Source organism: Staurois parvus, unplaced genomic scaffold (genome assembly GCF_062004578.1).
Source record: "Staurois parvus isolate SC_StPar_1 unplaced genomic scaffold, SC_StPar_1.0 ptg000024l, whole genome shotgun sequence".
NCBI classification, from domain to species: Eukaryota; Metazoa; Chordata; class Amphibia; order Anura; family Ranidae; genus Staurois; species Staurois parvus.
Genome location: NW_028317820.1, coordinates 218,857 through 224,856, shown reverse-complemented (window position 1 = coordinate 224,856; position 6,000 = coordinate 218,857).

The window sequence follows — 6,000 nt, the reverse complement described above, 5'->3', positions numbered from 1 at the left end:
AAGGACATTTGTACTGAAATTTAGTGGCTAATTTAGCTGGGATGGGGAGGCTCCTTTGGCGCCATCTTCTGCCATGTTGCACAGTTCCTTTGTCCTGAGCAGGTAGTTTGTGGTCATTATTGAGCTGTCCCTCTGTTTTTTATTTCCCTGACGGCATGTAGGAGGATCTCCAGGGAGTGGTCATCTGACCAGGATCGTAAACAAGGGATTGTGGAGCTCCAGAGCAGCAGTGTTCAATGGCAAATGCCAATCAAGCTCTATAGTGCCAGGCAGTGAGCACAGGGCCCCCTAGAGGACGTCGGGTTCTTAGGCCACCTTCATGAAGTCTGTTTCTGATTGTTTGGTCAGAGACATTCACACCAGTGGCCTGCTGGTGGTCATTTTGTAGGGCTCTGGCAGTGCTCATCCTGTTCCTCTTTGCACAAAGGAGCAGATACCAGTCCTGCTGATGGGTTAAGGACCTTCTACGGCCATGTCCAGCTCTCCTAGAGTAACTGCCTGTCTCCTGGAATCTCCTCCATGCTCTTGAGACTGTAATGGGAGACACAGCAAACTTTCTGGCAATGACACGTATTGATGTGTCATCCTGGAGGAGTTGGACTGCCTGTGTAACCTCTGTAGGGTCCAGGTATGGCCTCATGCTACTAGTAGTGACACTGACCCTAGCCAAATGCAAAACTAGTAAAAAACTGTCATAAAAGATGAGTAGGGAAAAAAATGTCAGTGGCCTCCACTTCTAAAACCATTCCTGTTTTGGGGGTTGTCTCATTGTTGCCCATCTAGAGCACCTGTTGTTACTTTTAATAACACCAAAGCATCTGAAACTAATTAACAACCCCCTCTGCTACTTCACTGACCAGATCAATATCCCAGGAGTTTAATTATACTAACATTTATAGGCAAGTTTGATCCAAGGAATATCCGATTGTCTCTCAGGGGGATCAAGAAGGAATTTTTTCCCCTGCAGGAGCAAATTGGTTCATGCTTTGCTGGACTTTTTCCCTTCCTCTGGATCAACTGTGGATATAGGATTATAACATTTTTTTTTTTAACTGGATGGACTTTTTTCAGCCACACTAACAATGTAACTATGTATGTAATTGACTTGAAGCTATACTCTGATTAAAAAGTGTTCCTTTAATTTTTTTGTGCAGTGTATACAGGGAAAAAAAAAGGGGAATAAAAAAACAGAGATGTTCAATAATGTATAAGTGATTGTTCAGAACAGAACAGAAGGTTTTATGCAGGCACCAGGTGCTGAGGACAAGTTGGTGAGATGGTGAGAAACATCAGGATGTGTAACATCTGGGAAGTACAGTTAACCTAAAATGTATTGTATTGCTAATATTTATTCAGTGCAAATCGATTAATCTTTGAACATTTACTTGAATGTTGACAAGCTGTTGCAGTGGACTAGTTCTTATCTGACAAGAGCTTAATTAAAGCTGATAATCTCCAGCCACTAAATGTAGGCAAGATTAGAAACTCTGGTTTGTACTGATATCTGGTGCTCACTCCCTCACTTGTTTTTATGGTTGTCACCTTTGTTCATGCAAAATAAGGGAGAGATTGGGTAATGGGTGGCATGGTGCTAATCATGGCATAAGTAGCATACTGCCACAAAATTGCACAAACAGTAGAAGGGAGCAAAAGTTGTATTGTTAAATTAAAGGATAAGTTCACTTTTTTTTACATTTGCAGGTGCATTTATTTTTGTCTACAGGAGCCTGGAAAGCATTGCACCAGCGATCAGTAGATCGCTGATGTCATGCAGGTTTCCTGCAGACTTGTCAGAATATCTGCTTGCTGTATGGGATGTACGGGGTGTAGGCTATGAATGGGATGTCTGGGATGTACGAGGTGTACGGGATGTATGGGATATATGGGGTGTACGGGATGTATGGGATGTACGGGGTGTATGGGATGTATGGGATGTACGGGGTGTACGGGATGTATGGGATGGGATGTATGGGATTTACGGGGTGTACGGGATGTACGGGGTGTATGGGATGTATGGGGTGTATGGGATATACGTGATGTATGGGATGTATGGGGCATACGGGATGTACGGGGTGTACGGGATGTACGGGGGGAAGGGAAGTATGGGGTGTACGGGATGTATGGAGTGTACGGTATGTATGGGATGTACGGGGTGTATGGGATGTACAGGGTGTATGAGGTATACGGGATATATGGGGTGTACAGGGTATACGGGATATATGAGATGTATGGGATGTACGGGGTGTACAGGATGTACGAGATGTATGGGGTGTACGGGATGTACGGAGTATACGGGGTGCATGGGGTGTATGGATGTATGGGATGTACAGGATGTACGAGATGTATGGGGTGTACGGGATGTACAGGATGTACGAGATGTATGGGGTGTACAGGGTGTATGGGGTATACAGGATGTATGGGGTGTACAGGGTGTATGGGGTATACGGGATGTATGGGGTGTACAGGGTATACGGGATATATGAAATGTATGGGATGTACGGGATGTACAGGATGTACGAAATGTATGGGGTGTACGGGATGTACAGGATGTACGGGGTATACGGGGTGCACGAGCAAGCAGATATTCTGACAGGCAGCTTCAATGGACTACCACAGAGCTCCACAGTGCCATGGTAGTTCATTGGAAACTACAAGCTGACAGCCACTAATTCTGTAGGGACTTTCAGTTCATTAATTCATGGAAGTCCATGAATGAGTGACGTGGCCGTGTGGGTAGAGTCAGGGGCGGACTGACAACTCATGGGGCCCCCGGGCAATAGGGGATCATGGGGCCCCTGTGTCCTCACCCACACTCAAACCACACCCAAAAAAGCCTATGAAAGGTACCAGGGACATCTCATGGGGCCCCCTACTTACCCCGGACCCTCGGGCAGTGGCCGAGTTCCCCAATGGTCAGTCCGTCCCTGGGTAGAGCCCTGCACGGCTGCACTGTTTTCAAATTTTACAGATATACGGGGAAACTTCTCCCTGTACTATCTGTCAGAGAGGGGGGGGGGGGCGGCTAGCAGCGACTGCGGCTATGGGAACATGGTCCACCTAAAAATGGGTGGAACATGTAACATTTTCCCAAAGGTGAACTTTAAACCTGAACCTACTCTGCTGTTGGTCAAGAGTGCGCCACACCCAGAGTTCAGTGGAAAGGAGTAAGTAACACAAAAAGCACAAGATTCAAGAGTAAATAATGCACAGAATGCAGGGTTCAGGAGAATATAATGCACAGAATGCAGACAGACCAGCTTCTCCCACCCTGAATACACGAAGTACATTACATATGCTGTCTTTCAAGCATTTGCTTTCACTTGTATAACTCATACAACAATCCAACAGACTGAAAAAGTGGAATTAATCTATCTTCAAAAAGATTTCTTGAGGGAGATTGTTGATAAATATTTCTGACCCAAGGAGAGAAGCTTCTCCAACCCAGTCTGCAGGAGGGCCCCATATTTTCTCTGACCATTGACCTGTATAAGATTAATATTACATCTCTCCATTCACTCCAGAAGGGAAGCTGTATTGTCTTTACTCTGAGAATTAAACCAAGCCTTGCTCTCAAAGTTCATCACGCTGGTGTCCATTATTAGAGAATGATCTGCTCTTGCCATGAGCCATAAGCAGTGGGTAGAAGACTAGCCCCCCACCAAAAGCCCCTGTCCTGGTTGGGTTTGTCACATCCCCCCCCCCCAAAAGAAGACTAACCAGATCCCAGACCTTCTCCGGGTCTGGACATGCGTTAATAGGGCAGAGTTAACCCACATAGTCGATCAACATGATCTCCATTCTTGCCCGCAGGGAAGAATTCTCATCAGTAGATGTGGAGCAGAGGTTATGGACCCTATGTCCGTCTGCCAGCGCTTCAGCTGGGAGGTCTTTACAATTCCGGGGCTCGGTCTTATGCTGGGGAGAGGGGCTGGCTGCGCCAACAACCTGGGGCTGTGTAGACAGGGTAGGTGCTAGACAGAGGCCAGCAGTACTCTGCCCTGTTGCCAGTGCTTTAGCTGGGGACCCCACAACTTCCACTCCTGCTGACTGTTGGGGAGGGAGGACGACAACCTCCTCTCCTGGACTGTGGATCTGCCACTGGGGAGGGAGGATGACCACCTCCTCTCCCGGACTGTGGATCTTCCCCTGGGTAGGTAAGGCGGTTGCTCCATCTCCCGTACCCTCATCTGGCTGCTGAGACAACATTTCTCTGGTACTGTCTTAAGACCTTACACTTTTCCATCCACTCCAGGAGGGAAGCTGTATTGTCTTTACAATTAATCCAAGCCTCGCTCTCAGCATTCATCACGTTGTTGTCCATCATTAGAGAATGATCTGCTCTGTCCATGGACCATGATCAGTGGGTAGAAGGCTAGCCCCTAGTCCCCTTCAAAAGGCCCTGTCCTGGTTGGGTCTGTCACAGTGGGCACAGTAATAGTACCCCCAGAATTAGTAGCATTAGTTTATTTTTGTGTTTTGTTGAAATCAACAAGTGTGGAGCAGTCAGCTTGTCTGCTTAATTAAATCTTTGAGTTCCTGTGCCCTGCAAGGAGTTGGGAGATGAGGTTGACCTCAGCGGGAGGCACAAATAGCATGGTGTCCTGCAGCTGGGAAAAGCCAGGGGTTTGGTTTGGTAAAATTGAAAGGACCATATAATGTCCCTATGCTGGCAGAAAGGGTCAGAAAAAACATGCAGAGTTTAAGTCAGCGATGGACAGAAGAGCTCATGGCTGCAGACCTTGCTAGGAGATGCATTGAACTGCTGAGCCAGATCTGTATGGGCTGTTCTTTGCTTTTGCATGGCAGGGATTTGTAGTTCTACATTGTCTGTGTGGCTTCTCCATGCTTATCTGCCTAGACGTCCTCTGCTGAGGCCACTGCTGGCTGGTGAGTCCTTGAATTGCTGCCCTGTGCCTGACTTTGCTGACTTTGCCGTATCTCTGTGTGGCCTGCTACTCCCTGGGCCCGTATTGGAGTACTGGAGTGCCACCCTGTGCCAAGGATTTTGCCCTGTGTGCTGGACCTAACCCTATTCTGCCCGGAACCCTTTGCCCTGTGTGCTGGACTTAACCCTAGTCTGCCCGGAACCCTTTGCCCTGTGTACTGCCCTAGCCTGTCACCATACTGCTCTGACCTGCCACTATACTGCCCTAGCCTGCCACTATATTGCTCTACCCTTCCACTATACTGCCCTAACCTTCCTCTATACTGCTCTAACCTTCCTCTATACTGCTCTAACCTTCCACTATACTGCCCTAACCTTCCACTATACTGCTCTAACCTTCCACTATACTGCCCTAACCTTCCACTATACTGCCCTAACCTTCCACTATACTGCCCTAACCTTCCACTATACTGCCCTAACCATCCACTATACTGCCCTAACCTTCCACTATACTGCCCTAACCTTCCACTATACTGCCCTAACCTTCCACTATACTGCTCTAACCTTCCACTGTACTGCCCTAACCTGCCACTGTACTGCTCTAACCTTCCACTGTACTGCTCTAACCTTCCACTGTACTGCTCTAACCTTCCACTGTACTGCTCTAACCTTCCACTGTACTGCCCTAACCTTCCACTGTACTGCCCTAACCTTCCACTATGCTGCCCTAAACTTCCACTATACTGCCCTAACCTTCCACTATACTGCTCTAACCTGCCACTGTACTGCCCTAACCTTCCACTATACTGCCCTAACCTTCCACTATACTGCCCTAACCTTCCACTATACTGCTCTAACCTTCCACTATACTGCCCTAACCTGCCACTGTACTGCTCTAACCTTCCACTGTACTGCTCTAACCTTCCACTGTACTGCCCTAACCTTCCACTGTACTGCCCTAACCTTCCACTGTACTGCCCTAACCTATCACTATACTGCCCTAACCTTCCACTGTACTGCCCTAACCTGACACTATACTGCTCTAACCTTCCGGTATACTGCCCTAACCTTCCACTATACTGCTCTAACCTTCCACTATACTGCCCTAACCTATC